The 17,676-nt window shown below is 37.1% G+C and overlaps 1 long non-coding RNA gene across 3 annotated transcripts in view; it reads right to left on the bottom strand.

Annotated features, from left to right (window-relative positions):
- LOC102027437 overlaps positions 1-17,676 on the bottom strand; it is a 51,030-nt gene that overhangs the window by 14,481 nt on the left and 18,873 nt on the right. For all 3 annotated transcript variants that reach the window (XR_261394.2, XR_001234506.1, XR_001234507.1), the window contains one exon: positions 9,161-9,340. This is a non-coding gene — a long non-coding RNA (uncharacterized LOC102027437). The remainder of the gene's footprint in view (positions 1-9,160; positions 9,341-17,676) is intronic.

The raw sequence follows: 17,676 nt of genomic DNA on the forward strand, positions 1-17,676 counted from the left end.
GATTTGCCAGATTAATTCCAGGCCCAAGGAGCAAAAGAGTCACAGAATAGTTATAGGATGTGAGAAATGGAAAGAACTGTGCGTGTTCCTGCCCTATTAACAACCATGATATCATTAATGCTGTGATGTAAGAGCATTAACAGCTTTTGATGAAAGGAAATAAAACCAACAAGAATTTCTTCACTTAAAAGCAAGATTTGTGTAGGGAAACACAGTAGAAGTAAGATAAATGCTTCTTTAGTTTTATTCCCCCCCCATGCTTCTTTCTCCATAATAATAGTAAAAAAAAAAAAGAAAAAGCCCATTTATAATAAATTATGAGCCTGCTAGTCAAAACAGCTCTATAAAGATATGGCTAGAAACTGAAAGTATCTGCAATTCCTAGAGACAAAAGAGAAAATAGTGGGAAGAACAAATAATTCTTCCAAATGTCCCCAAATTAAAGGGTAAGAGTTTCCCTACTGAAAGAAGCTAGAATGATGACCATGAGTGGAGCACACCAAGAGACATCGTCAGTGATACTTAGGAACACCAAAGAGGTGAAGATCCTAAGATCTTTCCAAAGGGGACAAACAAGCAAGGAAAAAACAGATGACATAAAAAAGGTGTCAAATCAAAATTCCTGAAAGCAAAACAGGAAACCAGGAGACAGTGGAGTAACATCTTTGAAATACTGAGGCTAACTTATTTTGAATCTAAAATATTACACCTAGATAGGGTGTAGGTTAACCTGGACATTTTATGACATTCAAATATTCAAATCCTCAAAAATTTTACCGCCTCTGTATGCTCTTCCTCAGGAACTCCTGCAGAATGTGATCTGTAAAAGAGGAAGTTACTGAGGAATGAGGAAGTTTTGAGATACAGGAAACAAGGTACAGGAGAGGGGAAATACTCCTGAGTTACTGAAAGAATGTTCCAGAATGACAGCTGTGCATATCCCTGGAAGGCAAATTTATATTTGAGCAAGAGGACTGAAGTCTGTAAGAGAGAAATCTCCAAAGATGAGAAAATGGAACTGATGGATTTGGTATATTTAGCTTTTTGGAATATTATATGTTATTTTTAGTTATTTGACAGCAATGTTACAAATTCTGGGGGAAAATACAACTAGGTAGATAGGTAGACAGCAAGTAAGCAAATGAACACATGAAAGACAATTATTAATTCTAGAAAGAAGAAAATTGTACAAAAAAGAAAGAAAATATACTACCTGATTGGGCAACAAAAAACTTACAGTGTCTCATTAACGAAAACAATGATTGCTGATTTAGCTGACACTTGAAAACTTACTCAACTGAGCAGAAGGAGATGGGGTGTGGAGGGTGAGGGATAAGACACCAACAGTGTCATTTTCCACAGTATCAAATACACCTTGTCTAAAATTTGAAAACCAAGAAAACAGTATTATTTAAAATATAGAGACAGCTAAAAGAGTTGAACTTGGCTGTTTCTAGGTTGTCAGTTTCAGGGGATAAAGACAGATAGGGAAGGGAGTGTTGCTGGTTTTCAACAACAAGAGTTTTAGTTTTTTAATATCAAAATATATAAATAAATTTTTCATGTACTACTTTTACAATAAAAATAAAAACAATACATTTTCAAAAGGCTCGCTGAAAAGTTAATGATAGAATTCATGAAAGAGGAAGAAAGAGGAGAGGAAAACAAAAGAAGAGCCAAGTAAGTTAGAAAAAAGAACGTAGAAACATGGAAAACCAGGGGACTGTTAAAAAGCTCAATTTTTCAGTAGGGAAGGGGAAGAAGATGAACACGGAGACCTTTGCTTGCCGTCCATGTGCACAAACCTAAAGTAGCAGGAAGGCAAAGATTTAAGGCAGACAAATATAATCGTTAACTTACTGCTACTTAAATCACTTGATTTAAAATTGGCTACCAACAGGATTTATCCTTCTCTTTGGAGTCTTAGGAAAGAAATCCATGAAGATATGTACCTAAATGAGAGAACAAGGCTACTTGGGAAAGACAGGGTGCTTTTGTCCTGATTGGAAACATTCTAGTTACATGTAGTATTTTAGTTCTCATGAAAGGAAACTGCACTAACGAACTGAAGGGAACAGAGAGGAACTTAACATACCATTTTCCCCCAAAGATGCACATATTATCCGTCATACTAACTTCATTCTAGTTCCTCAGAACCCATGAGACCATCAGACAGTACTAGGACAAGCAGGCCTACAAGGAAGTGCAGACACTTCAGTTCCACGTGCTTGATCTCATGCAACGAATCTGAGCAATTCCCCACTGTGACACAGAGACTGAGGTTACTGACCAGTTACAGTGACCTTTTCACTCACATCAAAATGGCCCATCAAGTCACAAACCATTTTTTATTCAAGAAAAGGGATTTAAATTGTAGCTTTAGCTTCACATGCAATCTACATGGTTGAGTTATGCCTAAGACCTAAGCCATTTTTTTTGGTGGGGAATTGGTGCTTACTAAAACAACGAATCACTTCCTTGTCATGGGGGATGTTCAGCCACTTCGGTTAATTTTATTCTACTCCCAAGGCAAAAATTTGAAAATAAAATGATAGAAAAAGTATGTTTATTCAACAAGTATTTATTAAGAACCATCTGCTAAGTGCTGAAGACTCAATACTAGCCTAAAATATACAAAAAAGTAAACATAGATGTCGTTTTATAGAGTGTGGTGGTGAGCCAATCTTGTATGATTTTTCATAAAATATGAGGACTTTAGACAGATATTTGCTAAGTAAAGTATTTCTTGATTTAGCTGGGTGTGATGGCACATGTCTGTAATCCCAGCACTCTGGGGAGCAGAGGCAGGAAGATCACAAGTTTGGGCCCAGGCTGGGCAACTTACTGACTTAGCAAGACCCTGTCTAAAAATGTAAAATTAAAAAATGTTCAGCGATGTAGCTCAGTATGAAGACTCTGGGTTCAGTCCCTAGTGTTAAAAAACAAACAGGAAAACCACAGGCAGCATTCACACCTACATTCCTACACTATGGAGGGCTCAGGTCCCTTCTCTCCACGGCACTGTCCCACTTGCCGTCTCCTGTCTTTCGATAAGGGCCACTCCAACCGGCATGAGGGTTTTGTTTGCATGTCCCTCATGGTTAGTCATGTTGAGCATTTTTTTCATATACCTGTTAGCCATTTACATGTCTCCTTTTGAAAAATGTCTATTGCACATATGTATGGCATTTGTTTTAGTTCCTTATTTAATCCTTATTGTTATCTATAATAAATTGTATAATTTGCAAATATTTTTTCCAGGTGAACATTTGAAGAAATACAGAGTCAGAGCAACAGCTGGCCTGGAAGAAAACAGACATCCATGTTGCAAACAGCCTATGGGAGCCACATGCCACCTATATTTTATTGAATAAGTATTTACCGACTTTCCAAGACTCTGGTGGGGCTAGTTGTGGATAAAAAAAATCACATTTCTAGTCTTCAAAGATCTGACTATCTATAAGAGAGATAATACATGAATGCAAATAATAATTTTTCTTCAAGACAGATTATACTTAAAGTGCTAGGAGAGATGTAAGCAAAGAGACAGAGACAGCAGTTTAAAGGAAAAACAGCTCAAATCTGTTCAGGTTCGAAATATTTAATAAAGAAAGAGACAGAGAAGAAAGAGTGCTAAAAACGAATTACTATAAACAGACGGGAAAAGAAGTGCAAAGGGGTTAGGCAAAATAGCATGTATTCCAGGGACAGAGACACCAAACGAAACAAGGTTTGGTGGCATAAAAATTAAAGGGGTATTCATAGAGTTGCAAGTACAAGTGTTCTTCAGTATCTGCAGGGATTGCTTCTAGGATATCCTGCTGATAATGTAATCCTTGGATAGTCAAGTCTACAAAATGGCATAGTTATTTGCATATTTGCACATACTCTCATACACTTTAAATAACTTCTGTAGTATATAATACAATAGAAATACTCATTTAAATAGTTGTTACACTATAGTGCTTAGGGAACAATGAGAGGAAAAATCTGTACATGTTCAGTACAGATGCAGTGATCTTTTGCGTATTTTCAACCTGTGGCTGGTTGAATCTGTGTGTGCAGAACCCGAAGGTATGGAGTCTAGTATGGGCTAAAGTCTAAGTACCAGTGGGGAAACCAGGGGAGGGTAAGTCCACAAAAGTAAGTTGCAAAGGTTTCCAAAATTTAAAGGAGAATCACTCATTGGGAGAAGCAGGTGAGGGTCAGTGATGGGAGCTGTACTGTAGGACTAAAACTCAGCAACTAGACATTAAGTTCATGATTTACTAACTTCAAATTCTTCCTTTTCTGCTAACAAGTCCAGGACTGTTCTAGAGCCTTCCATTATCTTGACTTTAAATATAAAATGCATGATAGCTGGAAATACAATTCAGTGATAGAGTATGTGCTTCGCATGTACCGCAAAATCAACAGATGAACAAGTAGATAAATAAATGAAATGTGTCTTTGGGCTTGTTGAGAATAGGAGTGATAGGAATTACAGGACTCCATTATGCTTACACAAATAACTTTCTTGACCAACTGGAAATCCCTCGTATATTTTTCTGTCTATGTGCATATACTAAACAGTTTGCCCTAACTTCTATTACTTTTAAATCAGACTTGACATCTATATTCCAGTAGCTTATCTTCACTGCACTTTGGCCTTCACTTAGAGGGATTTTTAATTTTCTTGGCTTTCCCTTAATAAGAATAGCAAAGTTTCATACTGCAGTTCCCATACTAATCGTTAGAAATATGGTTATCCATATGAGTTAGCAGATTTTTAAAAATCTTTTTGCAACTGTTAAGATGTTTCCCCTTCCTGAAACTTAGGAAGCACTGTATGGAAGAAAAGAGATAACATGCTTTCTGTATGTTGAGTAGCATCTGCCTCCTATAATATATAGAAATGTTTTTGTGTTATTTGTAATTTCAAGTATTTTTACAGAGGTCTTATTTGAATTATAAGCATTAAAAATATTATAATCTTTTCCTAAGTAAGAATTACTTCTAGACTCCTTCCAAATTACTTTGGAAGTATACTTGGTCTGACATAAAGTATGCAGTAGTTAATAGTAGTAACTGACCTCACTTAGTAGCACATAGAAAACTGGGTTCTCTAGAATATGACAGAGTAGCTTAGAGTACACCAATGCAGCTACTGAGAAAACACAGTAAAAGCTATAAGGGATGCATAAAACATCCATTAAAATGTATCAAGCAATGAGAAAGTAGGGAGGCCAAGATTCTGGAGCTTCTGGAAAAAAAACAAACCATAAAAGAAATAGCTGAGCATCTGCAACTATATTTACCCTGAAGAAATTTGACAAGTCTGGGTCCTTAGAACATGAGAATTGCTTAGATAGGGGGCTAATGAGGAAGAGGGACATGAGCAAAGCTGTATATGGTCTTTCAATATTGGAGATAGAAAGTCAGAGATCTGATTGAAAAAGGCTGAATGAAGGATTAGAGCTGGCACAATGGTAGGTTCCATCCATGTTGTTGAATTCCAAAGTCGAACAGTGTAGGGAATTAGAATCACAGTAACAAAATTAAGGGCTTGAAAAGAGGAGAAAATTCAGTGAACACACCAGGCCTCCACATGGGGACCTTGGAGAGTTCCACCCTAGAAAGGTGATTGGAGCCTTACAGGGTCTGGCCCAAGTTGTGCTTCTATGTTCAGTTTGCACTCTGTCCACCAGAGAGAAAAAGCTGAAACTTCTCTATAGAGAGATAATCTAGAGTCTCTATGATTTTTCATGTATTATGTCCAGAATTAAATAAAAAAGTTACTTATGATACCAAGAAGAGGATCACATGACCAGAAATCAAAAGGTATATGATTCAGTGGTTGAATGTAACAGACAGAGGCTTTGAAATAATTGGAATTAATATGTTCAATGAGACAGAAAAAAGAAAAAATATACTAAAAAATCAAAAGAAGTTAAGAATTCAACATATAAATATAAAAATAGATCACAGAGAAGAGTGTAAAGCCATAAAGAAACTGAAAGAAAGGTCAATGTAAAATATTAATACTGAAAAGTAAAGGAAAAAGGAATGGAAGACACAGATAAGAGTATAAAATACATGTGGAACATAGTGAAAAAGTCTAAGGCAGAGTATGACACTGGTGAAATACTTGAAGAAAAATGACTTTTCCAAAAGACAAAAGGCATAAAAACACAAATAACTACGCTCTGCAATTCTTAAGAAAAAATATAGAGTAGGATATTCTTGGAACATCAAAATAAACCTGGCTAAAGCAACAACAACAAAAAGTAATGAGAATAAAATTTTACCTTTGAATGACCGATAATGTTGTTGATGATTTCTCAACAGAAATAACAGAAAACAAAAAGTAACAGCATGACATAAGTGCTTATAGATAATAACTGATCAGAGAATTGAGGCCCCCAGAAGTCCTTCAAAAATAAAATGATATAAACACTTCAGGAAAACAAAAATTGATACTGAGATAAATTATTGTCAGTAGAAGATCAGATAAAGAAATATATGAGTTCTTCAGGGAGAAAGAAAATTATTATAAGATGAAAACATCAAAATGTCTTGAAGATTAATAGAAAGGATAAATATTTTAGAACAAAATAATTATTAACCATGCAAAATGATGATGATCATAGTGATGATGAAATGTCACAGAAATGCACATGAAAATTAAAAGAAGAGAATAAATAAAATTTTAAAATTTATTAAGTCCTAGCATTATCTGGGAAACATTAGAAGTACTAATGTGTCTTACACTGTAATAAGTCGAGAATGTAAATTAAAATCTCAAGGGAAGTTACTAAAGAATAGTTAAAGAATGAAAAACCAATTAATAGATGAAACAAAATAATTTTAAAAGTTGATTAATACAAGAAAAGAGAAAGAAAAAAGATAATAGACATGGGTCAAATAAAAATACAAGAAAGATTTAAATCCAATGATGTCAGTAATTACAAATAAATGTAAATGAACTAAATAATATAAGTAAAAGACTAGAATATTAGATCAGGAAAAAAAAAACAAAACAAAATATTCAATTGTGTTTGACTTACAAAAGATATTTTTAAAAGTAAGGACATAGATTGAAGGTAAAAGTATGAAAAAATAGCTGCTTTAGTTATACCACATCTTTAAGATAAGAAACATTATAAGAGATAAAGAGGGGGACTTTTCATAATGATACAGGTCAGTCTACAAGGAAATATAAAAATTCAAAGTCTGTATGCACACAAAGACAGATTCAAAATATATAAATCAGAATTCATAGAACTAAAGAAAAGAAATTGCCCGAATTATAATTATACAAGATTTAAATACACATAGGCAAATAGCTTTCAGTAAGATTATAGAAAATCTAGACAACACAATTAACAAACTTGGTCTAATTAACCTATCAGAAAGAAGGAAGTCCACATTCTTTTCAAATGTACATAAAACATTTATAAAACCCAATCATATTTTTGGTCATAAAATATGTCTCAACAAGTAAGAAAAGACTTAAATCATTTAAAGCACTTTTTAGTGCTAGAAATTGATACTAATCCCAACTGTCTGGAAACAAATAATAACAACAAAAATATACCATGAAATAATTCATAGAAAAATTACAAAAGAAATATAAACATTTTAACTGAATTATAATTAGGACAACACTTATAAAAACTTGTGGGATGCAGCTAAAATCTCGTTCAGTGGGAAACTATGTCCTTAAATGTACTTATGAGAAAAAAACACTAAAAAACCAGGTGTAAGCTAAAATTTTAAAAAGCTAGAAAAAAATGTATCAAGCCTAAGAAAAGTAAAGGATGGAAATAACAAGTACATACAAGTGTAGAAATCGATTAAATAAAATAAAAACCTATCAAGACAGATCATAACGATGAGACCACACACAAAACATTAGGAATAAAAAGGACATTAACTGTAATTTACTTCAATAGAAAAAAAGAGAGAGAGAATGATGTGGTCATTTCAGTACAAACAGGAAAAGCATCTGCGGTGGATTGACAATTGTTGGTCAACTTGTAACATGCAGCTGAATTGAACCAGTGTGGTGCTGGGTGTGAGAGGCCCACCTGTTGCCTCCAACATAAGAGGCAGAACTGAAGAAGCTGTTGGAAGCTGTTAAGCAGCTGTAGGGAGCTCTTGGTTTTCCTGGAGAAGTTTGTCATGCTGGCTTTCCTGAAGAACTCAATTATTCTCATTGTTGAAGGAGTTTGGGACCTTGTTGTCACTGAGAATGGCTATGGTTCTCTTTGGGGAGCTCTGGTCCTCACTTTGAACATCGCTTCTTGGCTCCAAGATGGTGCACTGCTCAGTCTCCTGGAGAAGCTTGCTGCACTGGCTTTCCTGGTGGGAACATGGCTTTCTTCATCATCAGAGGAGCTCGGGACCTCACTGGTGCTGAGGATAGCTGTGATATTTTCGGGGAAGCTCCAGCTCTTACTTGGAGTGTAGCTTTCAGCTCCAGTTCATATTCCTCAGTTTACCAGCACAGATCCTTCATACCACTGGCACAGACTTTCTAGTTTCACCACTGACTTTTTACCTTTCCCAGCGCAGATCCATGGAAACAGGCCTGCATGAGGCATTGCCATGGGCTGTAAGCCTCCAATGGGACTTGTGGGAGGCATTGTTACGGCTCTAGGTCTTCAGTTGGACTCACTCACAACATTATCATGAGATGCAGGCCCTCGGCTGCATTCTTTGGTCTTTAGTGTGTGGGTAGATTTCCTGCACTCTCTTTTGTATATGATTCTTTGGGTGACTATTATAAATAATCTTGTAAAATAGGTCCTGTATTACATTGTTCACCTTGCAAAACCCCAAACCACAACAGCATCTGATAAAATTCAATACTCAATCATGAAGCAATTAAGAATAAGTGAGAATTTCATTAATTTGATGACTGAGTACTAACAAAAGCAGAACAGAAACATTATGGCCAGCATTACATCAAATGGTGAATTGCTGAAAACTCTCTGAGATTGGGATTGGGACAAGGATGTCCATTATCATTATTTCTGTTTAACCTTCAATTGGAGCTCTTAGTTAATGGGATCAGGCAAAAAAAATGTAAAGATATCTGCAACACTATACCTGTCTCAGACCCATAATATAAAAAGAACTCCTATGAATAAAAAATTTGAAAGGGCTATAAACTTACTCAAGCAATAGTATTTACAGGAATATACTTAAATGAAAATAGGTATAAGGCTTCATGCAGGGCTGGATCCAGTAGCTGCAGTTTCTTTCCATCTTTCTGTTTTCTGCAGGGCCAATTTCATTGAAAGGCTAGTTCTCATTTTGGTCAAAAGACGCTGTCAATAGCTCCAGGAACTGCATGCTTTTTCAGGAAGAAGACAGAAAAAAGGAGAGAGACATTGTTTGAGTAAACTTATTCCAGCATTCCAAGGAAGAGGCTTGAGTTTTAGATTTGGATGAATCGGATCACATTTTTGTATCTTGATTCATCAGTTCACCTCCTAATTAGTTAACTTCTTAACATGACCAGAAAGATAGGCTGCACTGATTAATTTAAGCTTATGTATCATCTGAATCTAGGCATAAGTTCACTGTCCCATACCTAACTGGATCCCCACAGGGCCATAACAGTTATTGGGAAAGAGGTTATACAGAGGCTTCCAAACATCCTCTGTTCAAAGTGCCCTTTGTGGAACAGTTAATGTTTAAGTGTTTGACCAATCTTACATGTCTATATTTGTTTATCTGAGTAACCAATTTGAAGATATCAATATGTACTACAACAACCATCGCTAATTTCCTATCACCTTGTCTGAAATTCTGCATTGTTTATATTTTTTTTTGTTATTTTCTAAATGTGTGTTTGTTAATATGTTTTCATTCTTTTATCTGAAAATAAAAAAGTGCCCTTTGTGCCTCAATAATTTATGGTGCCCTTGAGTCAAAAGAAACATCAAACATGTCTTTTTTGTTTCTTCTATTGAGTAGTTAGGTTCAAACAACTTAATAATAGTAGCTTGTGCAGTGTGCCCCAAATGTCACCCTTTTCTTGAGAATTTAAGGTATCTTACAGTGCCTCTGTGAGTTTTCTGTGGTGCCCAGAACATCTCAATGTGCGGTTTGGAAACTTGGGGGTTAATAGTTGATAGGGAGATAGTCATACACCCAATCACTTCCAAAGTTGGTAACTACAAACAAGAATCAAACCAATTATTTAAAAAATACAAATATAAAAAGGGCCTTCATAAAGGAGAAACAAAGAAAGCATAGCTGCAAACACCACTTCTCCTCGTCACACTCTGAGCATCCACTCCCCCTAATGAGACTGCAGCATTTTGAAGAAGAAAGGGGTTAGGGAAGGGACAGAAGAAAGATAAACATTCAATCTGGCCTGCTCCCCACTCACCCAAGAGCCCTGACGACAGAACTCCCATGATTGTCTTGGGAACTCCAGGTCTTTGCTTTTCCTCTACACTGGCTTCTATGCAGATCAGAGTTCTAAACTAAGATAACTGAGCCCTAGCTAATTTGTGAACAGATTAAGGAATGGGATTAATGGATCTTCAAATAAGGATATTCAGATGGCAAACATATACAGACAACAACAAGAGATGACATTTAATAGCTTCTATTTTAAATTCTATGACTTTTAATTCTAAAATTAAAAACTTATGTGGCTAGGTGGGTGTGGTTGTGGGTTCCTGTAATCTCAGCAAACTGGGTTCAGGCCTGGCTGGGAATTATAGTGATTTAGTGAGACCTTCTCTCAAAATTTAAAAAAAAAAATTAATTAAAAAGGTCTGGGAATGTAGCTCAGTGTAAAGGCCCTGGATTCAATTTCCAGTACCAACAAATCCAAAACCAAAACACTATATGAACTAATACGTCATCCCAACTCTGTGAACCTGCCCAAGGTGTTCCTGGGAGTTCCCAAAGGTTGTCTCATGTGGATTTGCTGACAAATCTGGTCACTTTTCACCAAGATGCCCATAAGGGTATTCATCATCATGTATGACTTCAACCCCCTTTTGCTCCATGTGCCCCCTTGGTTATCAGCATATCAGTGAGCACAGCCGGGCCAGCCAGGCCCAAATGAGCACCACTACATTTTGTGTGCATGGGGTGGGAAGGCACAACATTCAGACCATAGCAGTGGGTCCTTTTTTGCTAAATTCTCTTTATTCAAACAACTGGAACTGTTTCTGTTTTCTGATCACACGCCAATTGAAACAAGTCATTTCACTAAAATCACTATAGTGGACACTGTTGCCGTGTCCTCGGATGCCAACTGGTTTACAGTGTATAGCTGCACAGCTTCCCTTGAGAAAGTATGCAGAAGGTCTTTTTTTTTTCTACTGCACTGCTACAGTTTCACAGAAGGGATCCAAAGAAGTACTTTCTCTGTTATATTTTATAGTGATTTTAGTGAAATGACTTGTTTCAGTTGGAGTGTGATCAGAAAACAGAAACAATTCCAGTTGTTTGGATAAAGAAAATTTAGCAAAAAAGGAACCACTGCTATGGTCTGAATGTTGTGCATTCCCACCCCCAAATTCATATGCTGAAACCTAGTCTCCCATGTGATGGTGTTAGGAGGTGGGGTCCATGGCACGTGATTAGGTCATGAGGGACCAATACCCTTGTAGAACCTCTACATCCACTATGTAGGACATGGTGAAAAGTTGACATCAGTGAATCAGAAGGTGGGCCCTCACCAAAAACTGAATAGTCTGGCACCTTGACTGTGGATTTCTTAGCTATTGAACTGTGATAACATATTTTTCTTGTTTATAAGCCACAAAATCTGTTTTGTTACACCAGCCTTCCAGTCTTCCATGCTCCTCATAGAAACCCACACCCACTACTGACAGAGCCTAATAAGGAGCAAGCTGTCAGAGGTTCAGATTTTACAAAATCAGACCATCTCACTGAACCTTTCTATCAGAAGTGATATGAAGTAGACAGTGGCATGGTCATAAATGAAATAAATGGAATTGAGAGATATTCATAAAATAGTACTCACAGACATTGGATTAACTAGAGGTAGGGGTAAGGAAGAAATATCAAGATTGACATGAAGGTTTCTGGCTTGAAAAATATATTAGTGCCATTCACAAAGAAAGGGAACACTGGGGCAAAAACACATCCATTTTTTAAAATTTGGTTTTGTTTTGTTCACTGAGACATGATCTCACCATCCCAGGCTGGCCTAGACCTCATGGTGATCCTCCTGCCTCAGCCTCCCACATTCTAGGATTACAGGTGTGTGCCACCACACCCATTTCATTTTTAAACATGAAGAAGGTGGGTTCTTGGGGAACATCTTAGTGGATATGTCAATTGAATATGCACATATGAAGCTTGGGAGATAAATCAAACTAAAGTAATAGTTTATGAACAATCAGTATTTGGTAGAATCAACAATATAGGACTATATAATAACACCCAGGAGGAAGGTTATGTAGTATTTAAAAAGAAGCTGACCATAGACAGAACTCTGAAAGACAGGAAAATTTAATATACCTAAATTAAAAGAGGAGTCCAGAGTAAGCATTCTGAACCAATCCATCAGGGAACTGGCAGGAAATATAGGGAGCTGTGGTATCTCATTTTCCGAAAGAAATAAGCAGATGACAAATGTCAAATACTACTGTGACCCCTTCTTAGGGTCTTCTATGGCAGTGGTTCAAAAAGTGTGGTCCCATGCCAGCAACATCAGCATCATCTGGTGACTTGTTAGCAGTGAACATTCTTAGGCTCAAGTCCCACTGGGTCAGAAATTCTTGGTATAATCTGAATTTTGGCTAGTCTTTCAGGTGATTTTGAGATACACACTAAAGTGTGAGAATGACTACTCTCTGGTGTGCCTCTCAACTCTAGCTGCACATGGGAAGTTGGTTGTGGAGAACAACACATCTAGGTCTAATGTCTAAAAATTCTGATTCAGTTGGCTTAGCCATTAGGCCCAGTATTTGTACTGGCTCAGGTCCGGTATTAAAAAACAAAATTTAAAAAAATGCAACCAAAATTAAGTACCATAATTTTGGTGGCAACATTTCTTTTCTGTGTACTATCACTGAGATGATAAGACTCAAGTTTGTAAAAACCAGACAAGTTTAGAGATACAACCTGCTTGCTTCTCATACATCTGGTTCCTTCCCTCCAAAATCTATGTTGAAACCTAATCAGCATTTGTCTTAGGTCCTCTTCTCATTGCTGAGACAAAAATACCAGACACCCAAAGTTAAAGGAGGGAAGGTTTATTTGGCTTACAGTTTCAGAGGTCTCAGTCCATAGTCAGCTCCTCCAAGGCAGGGTCATAATGGCAGAGGGGCATCACAGAGGAGAAGCAGTCCACAGCAAGCAGGCAAGTGAGAGCACGTCAGCCCTCTTTCTGTTCCTTGTATTTCATGTAGGCTGCTGCCCGAGCACTCACACCCTTTACCCGATCCAGAACCATGCCAAACCAGTAAGTAGACTGATTTAGTCACCACACACCATTGATCCTGGGCCACACACACTAGAGTCAGCCCCTCCTGAAAAGCAGCCCTCTCATGACTGCATGAGGCCCTGGGGGGACATCTAAACACTAGCCACAACACCATTATAATGGTATTAAGAGGTGAGGTCTTTGGGAAGACAAGGCAGGAGCTCTCATGAATAAAATTGCTGCCCTTATGAAAGAGGCAGAAGGGAGCTCCCTGGCCCTTCCACCAGTGAGGACACAGCAAGAGTGAACTTTCAGCAGATACAGAATCTGTTGGTGCCTTGGTCTTGGACTTTCTAGTCTCTAGAACTGTGAGAAGTAATTTCTATTTTTGTTTTTCACAAATTATCCAGTATTTTGTTAAAGAGGCTGAAGTGGACTAAAACATTACCATTTTGTGAGATTATGTGGTTTCCCTAACTGTGCTCCAATATGTAGAGTGTGGATGTTGTCACTCCTGCTCTTACAAGAAGAAAGCCCAACAAACTGAACATCAACAACTCTTAGATCTGTTAGGAAACTGGAGTCACAGGGAACACCACCACTTAAGACACTGAAGAGATGGTTTATTATACAGAGTATCAGCTTATTAGAAGCAAGAGTTATTGTAACAAAAATGGGTGGTCCATGATTTGTGATGTTTCCACTTACAGTTTTTTTTTTTTACTTTACGCTGGTGTGAATGAAATACGCGTTCAACAGAATTTTGAATGTTGATCTTTTCCAAAGCTAGCAATATGTGGTATGATTCTCTGTTATGATGCCCAATTGTAGACTAGAATAAGTGTTCTGGACACATTTAGGGAAGGCTAGGCTAAAGTATAATGTTCAGTGGGTTGGGTGTGTTAAAAGTATTTTTTATTTGCCGTATTTTCAACTGATGGTGAGTTCATCAGAATGCAATGCCACAGAGAATTCATGAGCATCTGCACTAAGAACACTGAAATGGTAACTGACAAATTACGAGAGGCTAGTGGGGACGAGCTGGGGAGTTAGAACTCCTATGGGCCCAGTCTTCCCCTCAGGAGAAGTTCCCCTGGTCTTCTGGAGTTGCACCTCCAGGAACCTCACCATGCTCTCACCATGAAGATCAGAGAAAAATTCATTCTTGCTTTGGGCAGGAGGAAGGGACAAAGTCTTGTGGAACACACCTAGAAAGGAAGTGAACACTTTAAAATAGATTCAAGAGTATCTTTTCTTATCAACTAAGACCTTCCCTCAAGGGAAACTACCAGAGTCTTATCTGACCTGAGGAAAAGCAATCAGCTTGAACCCCGGTTTGCATTGTGACACCAGGTAAAGAGGACAAAAAGGGTAAGAAATGCTTCTGAAGGCCACAACCCAGAGACAGGTACAACAAAGCAGCCTGAACTTTGATTGTGAGTATAGAACCCTGCCCCTCTCCAAAATTTTACATCATATCAAGCCAACTTCAGTACAGAGCAGAAATTTGCAATGGAGAGACCTGCAAGACACGCTCTCTGTAAGAAAGAGTTCTCGAGGAAACACAAAGACCATAGCACAGACGAAAAACACAGAAACCAAAATCTAGAGAAAACTGCTCTGTTCTTTGACACAGCTATAGAAACATTAAACATAGCCCAGCTCCTCACCAGGTTAAGATGACACTGCATACTAAAAGCCTTAGTCCCTATTACTGTATGTACCATGTCCAGCTTTCAGCAAAAATTCACAAAACATGCTACAAGGCAAGACAAGATTTCAACACTCAACTTACTAATGACACATAGGTAGAAATATACACTTCTGCAGCAGTTCTTCCTGAAACGGGGGCAGGGGCATCTTATGACCATTAAGACTCTGTGGGCTCCAAATTGGGGGAAAGTAGAAAAGATGTGGAACATAGAGCTTCTTCACAAATGCAGAACTAAATGAAGCTCTAGCCAAACACAATGGGTTTGCTGCTTGGTAAGTCAAAAAGAAAAAAAGAACCACAAAAAAGCAATCCAATAGGTACAAGATGAAGCAAAGAACAACATAAGATTGGAGTCCTTGAAAAAGCTGGAGACAGTGCAAAAGCCATTAAAAAATCTCTTCATAAAAATGGTGGTGGAAAACTTTACAAACATAAAAATTAATGAAGCATATAGAACCTCAAGTATCCATGACCAAAATAAATCTACAACAAGGCATATAACAATCAAGATTCCAAAAATTCAGCAGAACAAAATATTAAAAGCAGGTAGAGAAAAAAAACAAATCCTTTATAAAGGAAAGCCCATAAGAATCACAGCACACTTCTGATCAAGGAGAGCCTGGAGTGAAGTATCTCAAGTTCTAAAAGAAAATAATCTTCAACCCAGAATGATATCCTTCAAAAATCAATGGAAAAATAAGATACTTCCACGACATAGAACAACTGAATTCATGACCAACAAAGCAGCTCTTCAGAATGCTCTGAAGGATATATTAGAGAAAAAGAAGACCACCACCACAAGAACCACAACAGAAAGAAGCCACCAGGCAGGACAAGCAATTAAACAGGAGGAGAAAGACAGACCAACAGCAGGAAAGTAACATGAAAAAGATAAGTCAATACATATCAACTGTAACCAATCTCCCTAAGGAACATAGACGCAAAGATACTCAATGAAATACTAGCAAACAGAATGCAGCAAATCATCAAGAAAGTCATATGCCATGACCAAGTGGGATTCATCCTAGGAATGCAGGGACAGTTCAATATATGCAAATCAATAAATGTAATACACCATATCAATAGAGTCAAAGACAAAAACCACATGATCATCTTAACAGATGCAGAAAAAGCTTCTGACAAAGTCCAACACTCATTCATTCATGATAAAAACCCTACAGAAAATAGAAATAGATGGTCTTTACCTTAATCCGATCAAAACCATCTGTGCCAAACCAACAGCCAACATCATACTAAGTGGACAAAAACTGAAAGCTTTCACTTTAAAACCAGTAACAAGACAAAGATGTCCACGGTCACCACTCCTGTTCAACATAGTTCTGGAAGCATTAGCCAGAGCAATTAGACAAGACAGAGAAATAAAAGGAATAAAGACAGGAAAGAAAGAAGTGAAATTATCATTATTTGCAGATGACATGATACTCTACATGGAAGACCCCAAAATCTCCACTAAAAGACTCTTAGAATTAATAAATTCAGTAGTATAGCTGGATACAAATCAACACTCAAAAATCAATAGCATTCCTATATACAAACAACAAACACACTGAGAAAGAAATTAAGGAAGCCATACCTTTCACCACAGACAGAAATTATGGAAACCATACCTTTTATCATCCAAGAAATTGAAATATTTAGGACTCAATTTAACAAAACAAGTAAAAGATCTATACAGTGAAAACTACAGTACTTTGAAGAAAAGAGATTGAAGAGGATCTCAGAAAATAGAAAGGTATTACTTGCTCATGGATAGGAAGGCCCAACACTGTGAAAATGGCCATACTCCCAAAATTGTTGTATAGATTCAATGCAATCCCAATTAAAATACCATTAGTATACCTCACAGATCTAGAGAAAACATTCCTAAAATTCATCTGGAACCAGAAGAGACTCAGAACAGCAAAAGCAATCCTGAGTAAGAAAGGCAAGGCAGGTGGAATCACAATCCCTGACTTGAAATTATTCTACAAAGCTACTGTTATAAAATCAGCCTGGTATTGGCAAAAAAAAAAAACAACCCCAAAACAGACCTGAGGATTAATGAAACAGACTAGAAAATGTAGTCACAATGACAAACACACTCTTTGACAAAGGGGTCAAACAAGTTCACTGGAAGAAAGACATCCTCTTTAATAAATGGTGCTGGAAAAACTGGCTTGCCACATGCCAAAGACGGAAACTAGACCTGTGTCTATCACCATGTACCAAATTAAAGTAAAAATACCTTAAAGGTCTAAATATTAAAACATAAATATTAAATCTACTGGGAGAGAAAGTAGGTAGAAATCTTGAAGACATGGGGTAGGCAGAGTTCATGAACAAAAACCAAACTGCACAGGAAATTCTTCAAAGAATCAATAACTGAGATCTCATATATTGAAAAGTTTTTGCACATCTAAAGAAATCACCAGCAGGGTAAAAAGAAAACCCCCAAACTGGGCAAAAAAATTTATCCAATTGCCCCTCAGACAAAGGACTTCTATCTCGAACATATAAAGAACTAAAAAGAAAAAAGAAAAAAGAAAAAAAAAAA

The sequence above is a fragment of the Chinchilla lanigera genome, unplaced genomic scaffold (assembly GCF_000276665.1).
Source record: "Chinchilla lanigera isolate Chin_1 unplaced genomic scaffold, ChiLan1.0 scaffold00028, whole genome shotgun sequence".
In the NCBI taxonomy this organism is placed as follows: domain Eukaryota; kingdom Metazoa; phylum Chordata; class Mammalia; order Rodentia; family Chinchillidae; genus Chinchilla; species Chinchilla lanigera.